This window comes from Pleurodeles waltl, chromosome 12 (genome assembly GCF_031143425.1).
Source record: "Pleurodeles waltl isolate 20211129_DDA chromosome 12, aPleWal1.hap1.20221129, whole genome shotgun sequence".
NCBI lineage: Eukaryota > Metazoa > Chordata > Amphibia > Caudata > Salamandridae > Pleurodeles > Pleurodeles waltl.
The window spans coordinates 698,794,412-698,814,180 of record NC_090451.1 but is presented as its reverse complement, the minus strand read 5'-3'; the positions used below and the strand labels follow the sequence as shown (position 1 = coordinate 698,814,180).

General features: G+C 48.1%; 1 protein-coding gene across 1 annotated transcript in view; it reads left to right on the top strand.

The window, feature by feature from the left end:
• The first annotated feature begins 2,043 nt into the window (after positions 1-2,043).
• GNB2 (G protein subunit beta 2) overlaps positions 2,044-19,769 on the top strand; it is a 161,102-nt gene continuing 143,376 nt past the window's right edge. Inside the window, exon 1 of the mRNA XM_069215625.1 lies at positions 2,044-2,171. The gene's annotated coding sequence lies outside the window, so the exon portion shown is untranslated. The remainder of the gene's footprint in view (positions 2,172-19,769) is intronic.

Here is a 19,769-nt window from a genome sequence, read left to right as displayed (position 1 = left end):
ACCGCGAGAATATGAATACTACATATGTACGAAATATTTACTCCCATGAAAATATTTAATAGTTAATAATGTTAATTATTTGTTGTGAGTTTTTCGTGTCCCACTTTCCCTTCTATGTATTTTAATGTGATCCAGATGTTTATTTTGGTGCATCTTTGTTATATACGTTATGGCTGCTGAAAATATTATGAATGTAATTTTTCAGTTATCGTATACAGCCTTGAAAAAGCTCCAGGTGTGATAACCAAATGCGCTTTCAATCATGCTTAATAAGTTAATTGAGTGAGTTTAAGGATGACAACCCATTGAATTATGCCTAACCAGTTTAATTATCATAAACCACATTTTGACTTCAATAAAAACAAAAACAAACGTTATCTCCAACTTTCAATCTCAAATGTACTTTACCTAATTATCTTTTGGTCGGCAAAAGGGACTTTACTCATTTTAAGGTTTGGACAGTTGTCAACACCTACGACAAACCATTATAGGGTACGTAGCCCCAGTCTTTATCCCTTACTGCCTGGGCTCTGTGGAGGAGGGAATGGAGGGAGGGCAGGCAGGACCCTGTGCAGGAAGGAGGGCAGTAGGACCCTGTGAAGGATAGACTGGAGGGCAGGCAGTGCCCTGTGCTGGAAGGAGGGAGGGGCACTTAGGACCCTGTGCAGGAAGGACCCTTGTAGGAGAGAATGGAGGGCAGGCAGGTCCCTGTGTAGGAGAGAATGAGGCGTGGAAGCATCCCATGGAGGGGATAAGGTGGGCAGGAGGGCCCTGTGCAGGAGCAGACAAGACTCTGAGCAGGAAGGATGGCAGGCAGGACCCGGGGCAGGAGAGGTGGAGGTGCAGGAAAACCCTATGCAGGAAGAAGGGTCGACAGAAACCTGTGCAGGGTACAGGGCAGACAGGACCCTGTGTAGGAGAGAAGTCGTGGCAGGAGGATCCTGTGGAGGGTAGGCCCGACCAAGTGCAGGAGAGAAGGGAGCCGGGGGCAGGAGGACCCTGTGAAGGAGAACGGGACAGCCTGGACCCTGTGCAGGGTGGAGGAAGGGCAGGCTGGACCCCGTGCAGGGAGGAGGGAAGGCCGGACCAGGTTCAGGAGAGAAGGGAGGACAGGCTGGGACCTGTGCAGGAGGGAGGGCAGACAGGACCCTGTGCAGGAGGGAGGGCAGACTTGGCCCTGTGCAGGGTGGCGGGCAGGCCGGACCCTGTGAAGGGGGGAAGGCAGGCCTGTGCAGGAGGGAGGGCAGGCTGGGTCCTGTGTAGGAGAGCAGGGAGGGCAGGCTGGGTCCTGTGCAGGGTGTAGGGCAGACAGGACCCTGTGCAGGAGGGAGGACAGACAGGACCATGTAGAGGGGAGGCTGAGCCCTGTGCAGGAGGGAGGCAGGCTGGACCCTGTGCAGGGTGGAGGGAGGGCAGGCTGGGCCATGTACAAGAGGGAGGGCAGGCTGGACCCTGTGCAGGGTGGAGGGCAGACAGGACCCTGTGCAGGGTGGAGGGCAGACAGGACCCTGTAGAGGGCAGGCTGAGCCCTGTGCAGGAGGGAGGCAGGCTGGACCCTGTGCAGGGTGGAGGGCAGACAGGACCCTGTGCAGGAGGGGCGGGGGCAGACAGGACCCTGTGCAGGAGGGGGGGGGGGGCAGACAGGACCCTGTAGGGGGCAGACTGGGCCCTGTGCAGGAGGGAGGCAGGCTGGACCCTGTGCAGGGTGGAGGGAGGGCAGGTTGGGCCATGTACAGGAGGGAGGGCAGGCTGGGCCCTGTGAAGGATTGAGGGCAGGCCGGCCCCTGTGCGGGAGAACGGGACAGGCTGGACCTATGCAGGAGGGAGGGCAGGCTGGGCCCTGTGCTGGAGAGAAAGGAGGACACGCTGGACCCTATGCAGGGTGGAGGGCAGCCTGGACCCTGTGCAGGAGAGGGCAGCTCCGCCCGGCAGGCCGAGGCCCGGTCCCACCTCAGGAGGTGGCCGGGGAGAGGAGGAAGGAGGGAGCGGGGCGGGCCCAGGGCTTCCCTCTCCACGGACAGGCCCTGGGAGGAGGAAGGGCTGAGGAGCTCCACCCCAGGAAGGGGGGCGCAGGGAGGGGTTGAGGGAGGCGAGGAGGGCTCCTCATCCGCTCAGGAAGGAAAGCAGCAGCAGCATCCCAGCTCCCATCCTCAGGAGGGCCGAGGAGAGAGGTGAGGGGCGGCGGGGGGCGCCGCACCGCGAGGGGGGCTGGGGGTACACTGCCCTCCTCCGGGGGTGAGGGTGGGAGAGGGGGGGCTGGGACCTGCGGCCTAGACCAGCCCCCCCCATCCTCAGGAGGGCCGAGGAGAGAGGGGCGGCGGGAGGGCGCCGCACCATAGAGGGGGCGGTGAGGGCACACTCCCTCCCTTGGGGGTGGCCCGGGACCTCCGGCCCAGGCACCCCCCCATGCATCCACCCGAGGGGCCTCCCCGGGTATGGGGAGCCGGACACCGGAGGCCTGCCCCGGGCCCGAGAGTCGCCCCCCAAGCCCCCCGGGAATGCACGGCCTCAGGCGGGGGTACCCCGCACACGGCTCGATGGAAGGGGGTCCTGTCGGGAGGGCGGTGGCGAGGGGAGAGACTTCTCTGCAGGGTGGGGTTGAAAGGAACCAGTGCTGGGGAGAGACCCCCATCTCCAGAGGGGGCTCCGTGGGGGGCCGGGATCAAGGCTGGGGGGCTGCAGCGGACAGGAGGAGGAGGCTTGGTCCAGGCCTGGAGGATGGGTAGGGAGGGTACCACTGGATGAGGCCTAAGGGTGGACTGGGACAGGGGAAGGAGGCTTGGATGAGGCCTAGGGGACGGGGTGGGAGAGGGGCACTGGATCTGGCACAGGGGATGGGAGAGGGGCACTGGATTTGGCCAAAGGGGTGGGAGAGGGGCACTGGATCTGGCCTAAGGGATTAGATGGGACAGGGGCACTGGATCTGGCCTTGGGGACGGGGTGGGTGAGGGGCATTGGATCTGGCCTTGGGGATGGGGTGGGAGAGGGGCATTGGATCTGGCCTAGGGGACGTGGTGGGTGAGGGGCACTGGATCTGGCCTAGGGGACGTGGTGGGTGAGGGGCACTGGATCTGGCCTAGGGGACGTGGTGGGAGAGGGGCACTGGATCTGGCCTAGGGGATGTGGTGGGAGAGGGGCACTGGATCTGGCCTAAGGGATTAGATGGGACAGGGGCACTGGATCTGGCCTTGGGGACGGGGTGGGTGAGGGGCATTGGATCTGGCCTAGGGGACATGATGGGAGAGGGGCACTGGATCTGGCCTAGGGGACGTGATGGGAGAGGGGCACTGTATCTGGCCTAAGAGACGGGGTAGGAGAGGGGCACTGGATCTGGCCTAGGAGAAGGGTTGGGAGAGGGGCACTGGATCTGGCCTAGAAGATGGACAGGGGAAGCAGGCTTGGGTCTGGCATAGGGGGAGGGAGCATTGGTGCATCTGGCCTGGGTCATGGAGTAAGACAGGAGATGGAGGGTTGGGTTAGGCCTAGGGATGGAGTAGGAGTGGGAGAGGAGCTGTGGATCAGGCCTAGGGGGCTGAGTGGGATAGGGACAGAAAGAGTGGGTTGAGGCTAGGGGACGGGGTAGGAAAGGGCGAGGAGCCATTGATTAAGCCCGTGGGGGATGGTGTGAAAAGCCTTGGATCAGCACAGGGCTTCTAGGGTGGCATTGGGTGATGAGCAGTACTGGAGGCCTGTGGTGTGTAAAGAGAAGGGGCCATTGGTCATAGGTCAGGCATAAGATAAGTCGAGGAGGTGTCCATGAGGGTTAGAAGTTTCCTCTAGGATTAGAGGAGGATTTTGGCTGGGGTTGGCCATGGCTGAGGAGCTGTGGTTGCGAGCTGATGGGATGAGAGCTGTGGTTCGAGGTTATGGGCTTGTGGTGTGATAGGGTGATGGGCCATGGGCCTGGCCCGGAGTAGGGTCAGGAGCTGTGATTCTGGATTGGAGGTCGGGGGAGGGAGTGCAGATTTGGGTATGACCCCTGTGGGAAGTTGGCTCTGTATATACTATCTCAAAGTAAGAAATAGTGTGCACAGAGTCCAAGGGTTCCCCTTAGAGGTAAGATACTGGCAAAAAGAGATCATTCTAATGCTCTATTTTGTGGTAGTGTGGTCGAGCAGTAGGCTTATCAGAGGTTAGTGTTAAGCATTTGTTGTACACACACAGGCAATAAATGAGGAACACACACTCAAAGACTTACTCCAGGCCAATAGGTTTTTATATAGAAAAATATATTTTCTTAGTTTATTTTAAGAACCACAGGTTCAAGATTTACAAGTAATACTTTAAATGAAAGGTATTTCACTTAGGTACTCTAGGAACTTCGAATAATCACAATAGCATGTACAGTCTTTGTAAAAATGGCAAAAAGCTATTTTAAAAGTGGACACTGTGCAAAAATCAACAGTTCCTGGGGGAGGTAAGTAAAGGTTAAGTTCACAGGTAAGTAAAACACTTACAAGTCTCAAAGTTGGGTCCAAGGTAGCCCACCGTTGGGGGTTCAAGGCAACCCCAAAGTTACCACATCAGCAGCTCAGGGCTGGTCAGGTGCAGAGGTCAAAGAGGTGCCCAAAACACATGGGCTTCAATGGAGAACAGGGGTGCCCTGGTTCCAGTCTGCCAGTAGGTAAGTACCCGCGTCCTCGGGGGGCAGACCAGGGGGGTTTTGTAGGGCACCGGGGGGACACAAGCAGGCACTGAAAGTACACTCTCAGCGGCACAGGGGCAGCGGTGCAGAGTGCAAACAGGCGTCGGATTTCAGATAGGAAGTAATGGGGAGACCTGGGGGTCTCTTCAACAATGCAGCCAGGCACAGGGTGGGCTCCTCAGGATAGCCACCACCTGGGGTAGGCAGAGGGTCGCCTGGGGGTCGCTCCTGCACTGGAGTTCGGTTCCTTCTGGTCCTGGGGGCTGCGGGTGCAGTGTTGGTTCCAGGCATCGGGTCCCTTGTTACAGGCAGCCGCGGTCAAGGGGAGCCACTGGATTTCCTCTACAGGCGTCGTTGTGGGGGCTCAGGGGGGTCGTCTCTGGCTACTCACGGGCTCGCAGTTGCCGGGGAGTCCTGAATGTAGTGTTGGTTTTCCGCAGGTCGAGCCGGGGGCGTCGGTGCAGAGTGGAAAGTCTCACGCTTCCGGTGGGAAACGTTAAGTCTTTAAAGTTGTTTCTTTGTTGCAAGAAAGTTGCAGATTGTTGAACAGGGCCGCTGTTCACAGGAGTTTCTTGGTCCTTGGTTGCATCGCCGGTCCCTGTTGGATGCGTCGCTGTTGCAGTTTTCTTTTGAAGTTGGGAGACAGGCCGGTAGGGCTGGGGCCAAAGCAGTTGTCGTCTCCGTCTTCACTGCAGGGCTTCAGGTCAGCAGTCCTTCTTCTGGTTAAGGTTGCAGGAATCTAGTTTCCTAGGTTCTGGGGAGCCCCCAAATAATGCATTTAGGGGTGTGTTTAGGTCTGGGAGGGCAGTAGATGATGGCTACTGTCCATGAGGGTGGTACACCCTCTTTGTGCCTCCTCCCTGTGGGGAGGGGGGAACATTCCTAATCCTATTGGGGGAATCCTCCATCCACAAGATGGAGGATTTCTAAAAGTAAGGGTCACCTCAGCTCAGGACACCTAAGAGGCTGTCCTGACTGGTGGGTGATGACTCCTTGTTTTCCTAATTATCTCCTCCAGCCTTGCCGCCAAAAGTGGGGGCAGTGGACGGAGGGGCGGGCATCTCCACTAGCTGGGATGCCCTGTGGTGCTGTAACAAAGGGGGTGAGCCTTTGAGGCTCACCGCCAGGTGTTACAGTTCCAGGAGGGGGAGGTGAGAAGCACCTCCACCCAGTACAAGCTTTGTTCCTGGCCACAGAGTGACAAAGGCACTCTCCCCATGTGGCCAGCAACATGTCTGGTGTGTGGCAGGCTGGCAGAAACTAGTCAGCCAACACTGGAAGTCGGTATGTTTTCAGGGGGCATCTCTAAGATGCCCTCTGGGTGTATTTTACAATAAATTGCACACTGGCATCAGTGTGCATTTGTTGTGCTGAGAAGTTGTAGTGTAGCCATTATGGTGCTGTGGAGTTCGTGCTTGACAGACTCCCAGACCATATACTCTTATGGCTATCCTGCACTTAAAATGTCTAAGGTTTTGCTTAGACACTGTAGGGGCATAGTGCTCATGCACCTATGCCCTCACCTGTGGTATAGTGCACCCTGCCTTAGGGCTGTAAGGCCTGCTAGAGGGGTGACTTACCTATGCCACAGGCAGTGTGAGGTTGGCATGGCATTCTGAGGGGAGTACCATGTCGACTTAGTCAACTTCTCCCCACCAGCACACACAAGCTGTGAAGCAGTGTGCATGTGCTGAGTGAGGGGTCCCCAGGGTGGCATAAACCAAGCTGCAGCCCTTAAAAACCTTCACTGGCATCAGGGCCCTTGGTACCAGGGGTACCAGTTACAAGGAACTTACCTGAGTACCAGGGTTGTGCCAATTGTGGAGACAAATGTACAGTTTAGGGAAAGAACACTGGTGCTGAGGCCTGGTTAGCAGGGTCCCAGCACACTTTCAAATCATAACTTAGCATCAGCAAAGGCAAAAACGCAGGGGGTAACCATGCCAAGGAGGCATTTCCTTACAACCCCCATGGATAGCATCATTTGTGGAATAATATCACTTGGTGGTGAGCGGGGGTGTGACAATACCTCGTGGCAAAGAGTGGGGTGTGATAAGACACTGAGGCAAAGAGAGTGGAGTGTGATAAGATCTTGGGGGCGAGAGTGGGGTGTGTTAAGATCCCACGGCAGAGCGTGGGATGGGTTAAGACCCCCTCTTGGCGCAGAGTGGAATGGGATAAAAGCTCCCCAATGCCACAGCGTCGGATGGGATAAAAACCCGATGGCACATAGTGGGGTCGGACAGGACCCCCATGGCACAGAGTGGGGTGGGATATGACCACCAGGGGACAGAGTGGGTGTGATAACACATCATTACGCAGAGTGGGGTAGGATAAGACCCTATTACACACAGGGTAGGAGAAAGCCCCATGGTGAGAGCAGACTGGGATATGTTCCCATTTTGTAATTACACAAGATGGCCCCCCCCCCCCCCCCCCATACGGTGGAGTAGGGGTGGGGTGAGAACCCATGACAGGGAGCTGGTGGAAGGAGACAGTGGAGGGTGGTAGGTATAAGATCCCATGATAGGAAACTGGAGGGAATAAGACCCCGGGTAGAGGGGATGAGATAAGAAATCGTGTTAGGGAGCCAGTGGAGTAAGGCCCCTGTGGTGGAGTGGGACTGGGCTTGAGCCCATGATGGGGAGCAGGGTGGAATCAGGCTCTCTAGTAGAGAGGGGGTGAGAAAAGAAACCATGATAGGGAGCAGAGTGCAACAATACTCCTGTGGAGATAGGATGGGTTCAGGAACTATGATAGGGAACCGGGCGGAATAAGACCCCTGTGGTGGAGTAGTGGTGGGATAAGGTCTCATGGTAGGGAGCTAGGTGGGTTTAAGACTGGCAGTGAACAGCACAGAATAAAGCTTCCTTTGGCAGGGAAGGGTGTGGGATAATGCCTGCAGGATATGGGTCCTAGCATAACACCACATTGGTTACGGCAGACTGTCTAGTGCCCTTGTAAGTCCAATGTAGGTTGCAGCAGGAAAGCAAATGATCTTATGTCTCGCCAACAGATAACTGCATCTGTTGGTAGACATCATATTAACAATACGCTGTTGCAAACACAGAACATGCCTATGCAGAAAGAGGGGACTTTTGCCACCCCCCCACCTTTGTTGGTTTGGCTGCCTTTAAAGCCATGGCATTTGGTGGAAGGTTACATGACTTTGCCATTATTTTTTGCATTGACTTGTGTGATAGAATGGAGCTTTTAGTTGTACCTCTGCTACCCTTGCTGTTTCTCTGGTCTCCACCATGTGCATTCACAGCAGTCATCTTGTTATGGTTTTTCATAAAGCATGAGCAAAGCCGTTACAAAATGGCCTGCATGTGTATGCACGCATGCTGGATATGCATGCTGGATGGCCATCTGGGGTTAAAAATGGCAAACCCAATAGGCCAGCATCAATGGCAAGAACTGTTGACTTTGCCACTGCTTGTTGATGGTTAGTAACACACCATATACTACCGTGAGAGACCTGGGAAGTTATGTTGCTGAACACCTATCTAATTTAGGCATTTTGTCGGCAAGGAACCATTACCAGATAAGGTACCTTCTGCGGTTCCCAAGAAAGGGAAGTCACTTCTATAAAACAGCATCGGAGAGCTACCCCCTACGTAAGGGTAGAGAGGGTGGCAGTGCCCCCTTATAAATGGGGGTGAGACCTAGAACGTGCCCCTGCATGAAACTAGAAAAGAGGCTCCTGCCGAAGAGGGTAGGGGAGACACGGCTGCGTAAAGGTGATAGGTATCCCTTCTTGTCTGTGTTTCATCAAAGTCCATTAGGACTTTGACATTTGTCCCCTTTTCCAGCCATAAGATTTAATTTTCATTTACCCAGAAGAAGACCACTTCTCGTTCACCAGTCATCAGATGTTCTTTCCTTCTCTTTCTGCCAGCCTTTCTGCATTGCAAGTACTTTACCCCTTTCTCAAGCCATCAATGTCCACTCGTCCCTTTCCCAAGTCATAAGCATAGGAAATCTTCACCTTTCCTTATCCATCTTCTACTTTCTCCGGCTGTGATGGCTAATCTCCACCTTTTTTCAACCACAAGAGGGGTTTGCTTCTTCCTTTTCCATGAGGATATCTCCCACTGCTTTGTACCATCACAAGTCTTGTTCCTCTTTGGCGATCCATTAGACTTTGTTCCCTCTTCAGCCGTCATATGTCCTCTTTCTGTTCCACAAGACCTAGAAATTCCCTATCACAGCCCTCAAAGGTCTCCTGTGTTGTTTCCCATCTTCTCCCCACTTCCAGAAGCCATTTTTTCCCTTCACCAGGTCTCCTCCCTTTTGTAGTCATCAGTAGTCCTGTTCTCTCCTGTCTCTTCCTTGGAGGTCGCATCTGTTTTTTCTAGCAACCATATGTGCTCTTCTCAGTGTCAGAGGTCCAAGACCATTTCTACAGCAATGTGACCTTCCTTTTTTCGGCAGCTGCCGCAAGACCTCTTTCTCCAGCCACCTGAGATCCTCTCCCCTCTTTCTGTAGACACCAGAGGCCATCTTTGCTCTTTTCTCTATCCATTAGATGCCACACGTTCCTCAAAACCTCCCTTTTGTAGTCATCAGTAGTCCTGTTCTCTCCTGTCTCTTCCTTGGAGGTCGCATCTGTTTTTTCTAGCAACCATATGTGCTCTTCTCAGTGTCAGAGGTCCAAGACCATTTCTACAGCAATGTGACCTTCCTTTTTTCGGCAGCTGCCGCAAGACCTCTTTCTCCAGCCACCTGAGATCCTCTCCCCTCTTTCTGTAGACACCAGAGGCCATCTTTGCTCTTTTCTCTATCCATTAGATGCCACACGTTCCTCAAAGTATTCACCTTTCTCCAGCCATCAGAGGTTCTCTTCTCTTTTTCCTGAAGGCATGTGAGTCTCTCTTGCCCTAGCTATCAATAATTGTCTTCCGTTTCTACACCCATCGGGAGTCCTCAGCAGTTTTCTCCATCCATCTGAACCCACTTATACCTTTTTGGGCCTCATATTAGCCTTTCTCCAAGCATTAGTGGTTCTCTCCTCTTTCATTGATCATCTGCATTGATTATCTTGTCATCACAGACGCTTTACTCTTTCTCTCGTCTCCAGCTGTCAGAGGTTCTCTTCCTCTTTGTCCAAAGAGCAAAGTTAATTTTGATATTTTTCAAGACTTCAGAAGACCTCTTTATTTTTATTCCGACAGTAGAAATTTGCGATGGTTTTCCACAGCCGTCTGGGTCCATGTCTGCTCTACCTTTCCTTAACTGCTGGAGATATTCCCAATTCCTAGTTTTGGAAGAACGTGCTAGTTAGCCTGTCCCACTGGCGATCATTTGAGGTGCTGCCTTACTGGTTCTATATGCAATAATGGTATTTGTGCAGAACAGGTTTCTATGCTCTTCGCTCGCCTTTTCATCTGGTGGTAAGTGATAGTTATGTATTGTAAAGATGGATTTTGAGTACCTTTCTGAACTAAGGCAGCTTATTCCATTATATTTTTAATTGTGGTTGGGGATCTATAATTGATGTATGTGGCTTGTGAAATGTTGACCACTCAGTGAGTCGTGGTGTACTTCTCTAGCATGTGCACCTCCAGAAGGGCACGGGTTGGGCAAAATGATCCCCTTTTTCCAGAGTCAAATTGGTTGCGCTGGCCTTGGGGTAGTGGAGAGGTAAACTAATGGTACAGTAGCTATGAGAAGCAACCCTTGAAGGGTGCATCTGGGTCCACTGACATCCAAACTTATTAGTGCCGAAGGTGTGCTGTGATGTTATATTGTGACTGATCACCTGCATTGGAGTTCTGACGTACAAGTAAATTCAATGGTGCAAACTGGTTGCCGTGTGGCACCCAGTAAAGGGTAGATTGAGATCTTATGTGTGCCGACCTAAACATCAGCATTGTCAATAGTCAGGAACTGCATGAAGCATACATTTTGTTTTAAGGATTTGATGTTACAAAGCTGCTTCACTGTGGTGTCGGGAATGGATTATCTAGGTTTATGAAATGATCCAAACCAGTAACCTCATGGTCCTCATGTGTGCGGTGAGCAGAAAGAAGGCTGGGTCACAACAGCCTCATAATCCTTGTTGTTCTAGGTGTTGATGATGACGGACTAATGTGAATTTTATTTTTTATAAATGTGGGTCATGATTGGTAGACTGACTCATTTTATGGTTAAGATTGTAAATTCATATACTTATCTACTAACTGCATGCTCTTCCTTTTACGTGTAATACAGTTTTCTATCTAGCAACATTTTATGTTCTGAAAAATCAGTGTTTTAGCCTGACAACCTTACTCTGGGGGCAGGGGGGTGTGGGACAGTATTAAAAGTGTGACTACAATGGACAAAGCCTTTTTTGATTAGCTTTGGTTTGTTTCAAAGCTAAGTGAAGCTGAAAGCTTGTGATTTAAAATACAGTTATACATTTTTAAGAACATGTGCTTTGCCATATGCATATAACAGCACCGATATTGGTACTATTTAATTCATATCCAGGATTGAAATATTTTTACATTTAATTTGACACATTAATTTTAAGTAAAAAAAACAATTTGAATTATTCATCAAATGCTTCCTATCCTGTACACCAATATAATTATTTTCAACTGCACATTTAAAAAAAAAAACATCAACAAATGAAATAGCTATGCAGACATTTGAATGATAAATTGTTCTTTTTTTTCTATCTTTTAGTCCTTGTGACGTTTTTGTGTCGAGTTCCTTTATCCATATGGCCTCCTCTTAGTAACTGTTTCAGTAGAGACAGTGGTAAATTAGAAAAAGTGATAAATTGTTTTTTGCTGCAATGTTCTATGAAGTGTATCCCTAACTGGTTACTTAGATAATCTTATTACTCTTGTTGTTACACCGTTCAAAGTTTTAATTAATGGATAGTGTTACTTATGGATTGGATACCACAGAGCACCAACATACGCATCAAGAGACTATTCACCACCTGAAAGGATCACAGATTTCAGTTGTCTAATACTAACTTCAGTTGTATTACAATTAATTTAGGTATTTGTCACATACATATGAGATTTTGCTGAATTCTCGTTACTTTGAGGATATCTTTGGGCTTTGCTCTTCTTTTCAAAGACATTTATTCTAAGCTTTGTTTTTTGTGAGAATTTGGTGAAAGCTAGTGTGGAAACAGACGCAAGATGCATGATGCCGGTTTCTGATTTAGAGATGCCTGTGGGCTCTCGGAGTGTTGAAAAGGAGAAGCTGACCCTTGTTGTTTTTTTTTTTTTTTAATTTGAAAAACTAGATGTCTAGTATCTCATTGACTTTCTGTGTCAGTGGTGAGATGCCTCATGAAATTCAGCTTCCGGAGAGTGGGAATGTTTTACATTAGACCTTAGATGAGGACGAGAGTAGCTTGCTTTAGGTTTTGGTAGGCGACTCAGGAGATCTTTCAACTGTCTTTTGATGTAGCTTGTAATGTATGTGATCTGCCCTTGGGCGACGGTGAGAGAATTTTCGGTCAGATCTTACATGAATCCTTGGATGAGGCTGGGACAGGGTGACCACCTCCCTTGTGTTTGTTATAGACAACATTTTCATGACCTGGAATGAGGTGGTCACCCTAGGCTAGGATGGTCTAACAACAATCCTTAAATCAGGGTAGGATTCTATTACTGCAATCCCTGGATGGGGAGAGTAATTTCTGTAATCATCCATTGGGTCAGACTGGCAAGATTTTTCATCATTCCTTGATTAGGGCAGAGAGAATCCTGGATCAGTCCTTGGCTGAGGCCGATTAGATCAGTCCTTGGCTGAGGCTGGGAGAATCCTGGATTGGTCAAAGATTGAGGCTGGCTAGGTCAGTCATTGGAGCGGCTTGGAGAATCCTGGATTATCATTGGATGAAGTTGGCTAGGTCAGTGCTTGCCCGAGGGTGGGAAAATCTTGGTTCAGTCATTGGCTGAGGCTGGTAGAAACCCGGATAAGTCATCTAATAAGGCTGGGAGAATCCTGGATCAGTCACTGGATGAAGCTGGCTAGATCCGTCCTTGACTGAGGCTAGGTGAATCCTGGGACAGTCATTGGATGAGGCTGGCTAGATCCATTCTTAGCTCAGGCTGGGAGAATCCTGGATCAGTCAATGGATGAAGCAGTATAGATCAGTCCTTGGCTGAGGCTGGGAAAATCATGGATCAGTCATTGGCTGCCTATATCAGTTCTTGGCTGAGACTGGGAGAATCCTGGATGAGGCTGGCAAAACTTTAAGGACATTCTTGGAAGACACTAGGGTTCTCTATCCCCAATCCCTTGAATGTAGTGGAATTTCAGATCAGTCCTTTGAGGCTGCAGTGTCTTCCATCAATCCTTGAATGGGGCTGAGTGAGTCTTGGATCCGTCCTTGGCTCATGTTGGATGCCTTCATATCAGTCCTTAGATGATGTATGCACAATTTTGCCTTAGTTATTAAACAAAGTAAGAACATCTTACACCACTCGTTAGTTGAGGGGTAGACGATTTGATTCATTAGGCTGGGACCTCTTGCATCGATCTTTGGATAAGGCATAAGCTGCAGAGCTATGTCAAGCTATAAATATGGTTTGCAAGATTTTACTTCATTTCATGGATAGAAAGGTGCTACATCAATCCTTTGAAGTTGCAAAACTGTTGGGTAATGTCATCAGGTAGGATTATGCATGTTGCACGACTACGCTGATGGTAGGGGACTCCAAGAGGGCTCAAGCTTGTCTATTCGCACCTTTCATCCACCATCAGATTGTTTAAATGAGAGATCGGAACATGGATCCTGATACACTTTTACATAAGGAAGTGGTGACAAGACTATGACTGTATTCCATATCTTATATATATTTTGGCAGACTATTCAGTATTCTCTGGCATAGTGCATGCCTACATCTCTACTTGAAATTCTTTTCACAAACATGTCAAGACACACCACTGCTTCTAATCAGGTTCAGTAGTGGGGCAACAGCAGAACCCTGTGCCTGAAATGACTTCATGGTGCTAATGGTATCTGGCACCCTCCTCTGCAGAAGGAGGACTTGCATGCTTTGAGCCTGGCTGCTTCGATCCATTTCACCTTTATGAACAGCCCTGAAATCCATGTTTCCTTTTAAAAATGGTTGGCATGGGGTTATGCAATTCATTGAATCAGACTTGGTGTGACTTCAAAGGGACACAAGATAGAAGGCCTGATTGGCAGGGAAAAATCACCTGAGATCTGTGGCAGGAACGTAAGTGGCAGGGTACAATATACAGATACTGTTCATGGAGGACTCTACCTGATGTGACGCCATCCACTCTAGGACATGATCAGGGCAGTGAAAGACCCCAGGGGCTCACCCTCTCTAATTCTACCTGGAGAGGTGTGGCTGGACGACTGTGCTGTTGTACTGGGTGTCTGGTGGTGGTGGAAGATAAACCCCTAACTCTTCCATATTCTTCCATAGTGCTTGGAAGTTTCAGAATGTGGGCTTCCAGGAGGAGAGAAGTGTGACTGAGTTTATTGACCCCAGGTCATCTCACCTTGTCACTTTAAATGCTGTTGCCCGCCTCCCCCCCCACCAGACATGATGTTCTTGTGAATGCTTTAGGGAACTATTGTATTCAGGCGCTGAAAGTCTTCTCACCTTTCTCGCCAGCATTTAGATGTAATGCCTCTTCTCCTGAGCTACAGATTTTCCATCCATCGCTTCAGTCCATTGAAGTCTCATTCACTCTCTATCCCTCGTCTCCTCTTACAAACCACTCCTTTTCTGGAAGGACAATTATATCTTCCTTCATTCCTCCATCTCTCCCTTCCTTTTCCCAGCGTATGGAGGTTTGCAGTCGCCTATAAATCGGCAGTCATGGCGACACGTTCTATCTTTTGTTCTCTTTTTTTCCTTTTCCCCATTAGCAGAAGTGCTACTTTCCTTTTCAGTCATCACCTTCCTTGCTATCAAATGTCTTTATTCCTGCTTTGCAGTGATCCTTTTGTATTGTCTACGGTAATGGGATCTGTTCCACTTGATCATCAAGCCTCTGAGATATAATCCTCTCCAACTATTCTAGGTTCTTTTTCCATAGTTTCCAGCCAATTAAGTCTTTTGTCCCTCTCTCCAGCCCCCATAATCCTTTTCACATTTATGGATCTGCTTCGAGCTTCAAGCAACGTGAGGCCTTTTCCTTGTTTTTTCAGGTACACAAGAACAGCTTCTGACTTTTTCATCCTCAGGAGATCCTCATTGTTCAGTCCTAGACATTGGAGCATGTGCTTCATCTTCTCCAGCTGTAGAACATTAGGACATTTACCTCGCTTTTCGTGATCTTCTCTCATCTTCAAACACTATATCACTCCCCAGCCATTGGAGGTCTTCTTCTGTTCTTGGAGATATTCTCAAGTCTTCATGTGCCATAGAATTATTCTCCCTCTCTCCAGCAATTCCCCAAAAACTTTCATAGGATGTAGGCTATTCCTTGTTTAGCAGGGCATAGATGTTACCCGGTCCTCATAGAGCCACAGTAAATACCAGTGTAGGCTTACTCAGCGGACTCCGTCAAAGGTGAGCTTGAAAACTGCTGACTACACAGTGTCAAAAATTGCCACCAGTCTAGGTGGTGGAGTGCTTTATTGGTGAGAGCTGAATACTCAGTGAACACTCTCATGCTCTTCATACAGACCTGCCTCTCGATCCTTGGGTGTAGTTTTGGAACCAGTATGTAAAGCCAGTACTCTGAGGTGCAGGTGATTCCCCGATTCTAGTTATTTTGAGCCAATAACATAATCATTGCACACTAAGTGGCTTGGAAGGAAGTATGTATCCCAAACCTCCAGATTCTTGCACAGTGTCCAAAATCTTTGCACAGCATTCAATCTGCAGTCACTGCTCTAAAGGTAGTCTTTTCAATAGTTCTGCACTATATAGGGTTGAACAGTGATTGTTCCTCAGGAACCAGGGCTCTTTGATAATCTTCCATTTCATGACTGACACCTCACTGCAGCAGAGAGGGGGCCTAAGGCAGAACATGCATTCCCCACACATCGGGTAGGACCTGCCTAACCTACATTATCTGTTACAGCATTTGGTGTGACCGACTATCCTCGAGGCAGGACCTGGCCTCAGAAGCACATGGTTGAGGACGATAATTAGCTCTGGGGTTGGGCATGAACAGTCTGTGTGTGTTTTACTTTGGAATCAACCATTGGCTCATTTTGACTCTCTGGGGTCCTAAATCACTGGTTTACAAAGGGTGTTTTGGAGTCACAACATGCCTTTTAGGTCATTGTCTGCCTATAACATCCACAATTCATCTTTTTTGAGCTTGCCTTGACAGCACAGCTACTAGTTCTTCAAAATGTACATAGAGTGGGTTTTGACTCTTCCCAAAGCAATATTACCCTCTCCTCATGTTGTGGGCTGCCACTCTTATCATCCCCCCTTCCAGGAAGTGCTTCCTCTAGAATGCAAAATGGGTTATTTTACATTTGAAGAGTTTGTTCACACTTCTCCCCCTTTACAGTAAGCAGTCCTGATTTGCTACTTTTTCTAGGAATGGCAAAGCTGGTAGGTCATGCTTTAATATGATAAAAACATTTGTGCTAGCACGCAGCATTGTTTTTTGCCTACATGTGCATGCATTCGCTCAGTAAAGCCAGTCCTGTTGGTATTACCAGTGTTTGTTATTCAAACTGATGGCAACTCCATCTCTACAAACCAAGTCTTGCCTAACTCTGTACTTGGTGATGTTGGGAAGGTTGCACTCAGTGGGTTAGGGTATGGAATCTTGTCTGACTCTGGTTTATACTCTGTATGGCCACAACCGGCTAAAGATAGGCCTACCACATTGTATGTTGGCTCTTGGTTTCTGCCACATTCTCATGGTGGGTTTCATTCTGCCTAGAGTTTGACATTGTCCCCAGTTGTAACTTTTCTTCGATCACTGAATTACTTTAGCTGATGTACTTTAGGGGCACTCTGTCAGGGATACTAATCTTAAACATTTGACACTACTTTAGGAACTTGTGAAATTACACAGGGGCCAGAGTGTAATCCTGCCACATGGCCTTGATCAAACCACTGATTACATTTTTCCTATGTTAAAAAAAAATGATGGAAGAAAGAATGGCGCAAGATGTACACTGTTCCTCTTACACACAGTACAGATAATCTGAACTTCTTAATAACAATATCATAAAGTTCTTTCTAAACAATTTCTTTGTCTGTACTGTAAATATCAGTCTAGGAATGTTATCAGTGTTGTCAGATGCCTATAAAATAGTCTCCTATAGCTATGGTGTTGACTATTATAGGGAAAACAATGATATACTGTATTAATGGGATACTCTTTATCTGATCCTTTAGTTTCACAGTGATGTTTTCTATGTGTTACACAGACACATGGTTTAGTGGAGTAAACATGTTTTTGTGTTTAACAAAGATAATTATTTAGGTGGGTGTTTGGATTATGTTTTTTTTATCATGCTTAAACTTTCCAAGACATTTTTGTTTCATATTAATTACCTTTGGGAAAATCAAGAGATGGTATTTTCTTTGGAAATTATCTTTTTGTATTGTAATAGTCTTTATTAAGTAACAATGTACCGAAACACACACTGGCTGGGTGTTTATATTTTTGTTCAGAATTAATGAATTAATGTTGTTAATAGTATTGTGTTGGGATAGATATTTGAAACAAATTTTTAGGACATTGGAGCGTGAAAACGGAATCAAAACCTTTTACCACAAGGATTTGATTGCAAAAGTATGTTAGAAAATAAACTTGCAAAAAGGAGAAATTGTCTGAAACGTTAAGAAGTGTTCTGGGGCAAAGGTGACATACATTGACACATTATTTCATATTTTTGTCCATATTGTCCCATATTGAGTACTCCAACAGTCCATCAATTAGCATACATTAATCTATACACACCCTGCTATTTCTACTTATTTTGCTAACCACCATGATTGGTGAGATGTATACATTGAAAATTCCCAAGTATGCAAATTCTCTAGATTACTTCTCAGATCATCAATATGCTTATTGAATTAGGTATCTGAGCCTTTCCCAGAGTTTAATCTGATCTCCTTGCTGAGTACATTATTTAACCTCATGCATTTCCACTAAATAGGACTTTCCAGCGTCGCATGTACAGCTTTTTTACTTGGGTTCTGCATGACCCTTCACTTTTAGTTTCTCAGCATAGTGCATTAATAAAATGTGAGTGTGCAGTCAGATCATATCTAGACCTGAATAACAAAACACTGTTATAATACTATTGTGATTATTGCCCTAGTCAGTGGTACTTATATTAAAGAGCTTGAATGATGAAGGGCTGAACCGAAATCTGCAACCTCAGGGTGTGTGGCATTGCTGGCAAACAAGCTGAGCGTTCTGAGTCATCCACCGAAATGCATCCCAAATGGTCTTTCAAATTGGGTTATTGCACAGTAGGTGATGTTAATCATGAGCACTTGAAGAATGGTTTGTCCCTTTGAGAGGTTTGAAAAGTCTTGTTAATGGGATGGAACTGAGAAGGTAGCCTTCCTGCAGTTTTTCCCTGCAGACGCCTTAGAGGCAGATCCTTTACATTAATTGGTGATTCCATTAAAAAGGTTCTGGTCGTGGTTGGAACTGTGGCTCGTGCAGTAAACGAATGACTAAGAGCACCTTCAAGATTTGGTATACTTTCATAGCTGTACACATATGGAGGCAGTGGACACATGGTCGATGCCGACCAAGATTATTTTTTTGTATGGATCAAATTCCAATTCCAGACAACCTGTCGACCTCATCTCAGAGAGCATTGAGTTCCAGATTGACCCTGAAGGAAGAGGCTCTCTCCTCTCTGCACGCGTGAAGGGCAATGAGCCGACAAACATTCAACTGTAGTTGGTTGATGTCAGTCTATGGGGATGCTTATGTACCAGCCACACTACCTTAAGTAACTCGCAGGTGACTCAGATTGGGGCACAGACCACTGGGCTAAATAAATGTGTTCTTACCTGGAGAAAATTCTGGCCATGCTCTTGTGTTCTGGGTCACCTGAAAATAACTGACCCACCCTTCACTTAAACCACTTAACACACTGCTTATATCTTATACCTTCGAGTTAGTCATGGCTTCCTTGATGAGCTGTCAATCTTCGGTAAAAGCAACAATACTTGTTTACTCCTGGAAACATCCGTTGTTTACTATTGCACCGAGCGGGCTCACAAGGGTGTTGTTGGAATTCTGCCCTTAATGTTTGACTGTTGAATCGGGCGCCTTTATGCCAGTTTCTTTTCAGCCTCCTTGTGTACAGGTCCACTTGTGAGGAATGGACAGGACACGTTCATGTGATCTTGTGATATTTCCAGCTCATAGGTGTCCCCAGATACCCTGGAAGCGCTAGATGGATCCAAGACCTGAAGGTTCGTATTGAATAACCGGATCCTCTTACTGCCTGTAACCTGGTGATGTCTACTCTGCTCTGCCTACTTATCTAACAGTCCCGCTCGCGTTAAGCCAGCTAAAGGTGGGCCTACACTCTGAAAATGTAATCTGGTGGTTTTTGCTGTGGTTTAAGTGCTGTGAAGATATTTTTTAAGGTACTTCTGAAGACTCCCTATGGGGGATCAATATTTTGGGATCGGTTATCTCAAAAGAGAAAAATCAGCACATCATACTGAGAAGTGGCTCTGTCTAATAATGCACCAGCTGGTTTGGCCGTGGTGGCTGATGTCCGCATTGAGGCAAGCATTTGTCCTAGTTGAGGTTTTTCCCAGAGATGTGCCCTTCAGTAGGAATGAATATGCTGTTACTGCTTGCAGGCCCAGCTCACCCACCATCAGGGGTAGTAGTGCTCTGCACTCTTTCTCTGGGTGGCTCCATTTCTGCAAATGTGCCAGGGAGTTCTCCCCTTGATTTAATGCCTTTTGTATTCCTCCACCTTCTCCCAGATACTTGCACAATAACTCTTTGATGGCATCAACCAGCACAGAGTAAGTGTTCCTCGTAGCTCCCTCAATAAGATCCCTACCACTTTCATGTTATACATCGAGTTCCGCACTCCCTTTCATCATTCTCTTCCAGTATCTGTGGCTCTCCCAGCCATTAATCGGAGCTGATTATTTGGCTAAGATAGGTGGATCCTGGTGAAACCAGGAGATTGGGCGAAGAGTTGGAGTCCCCATAG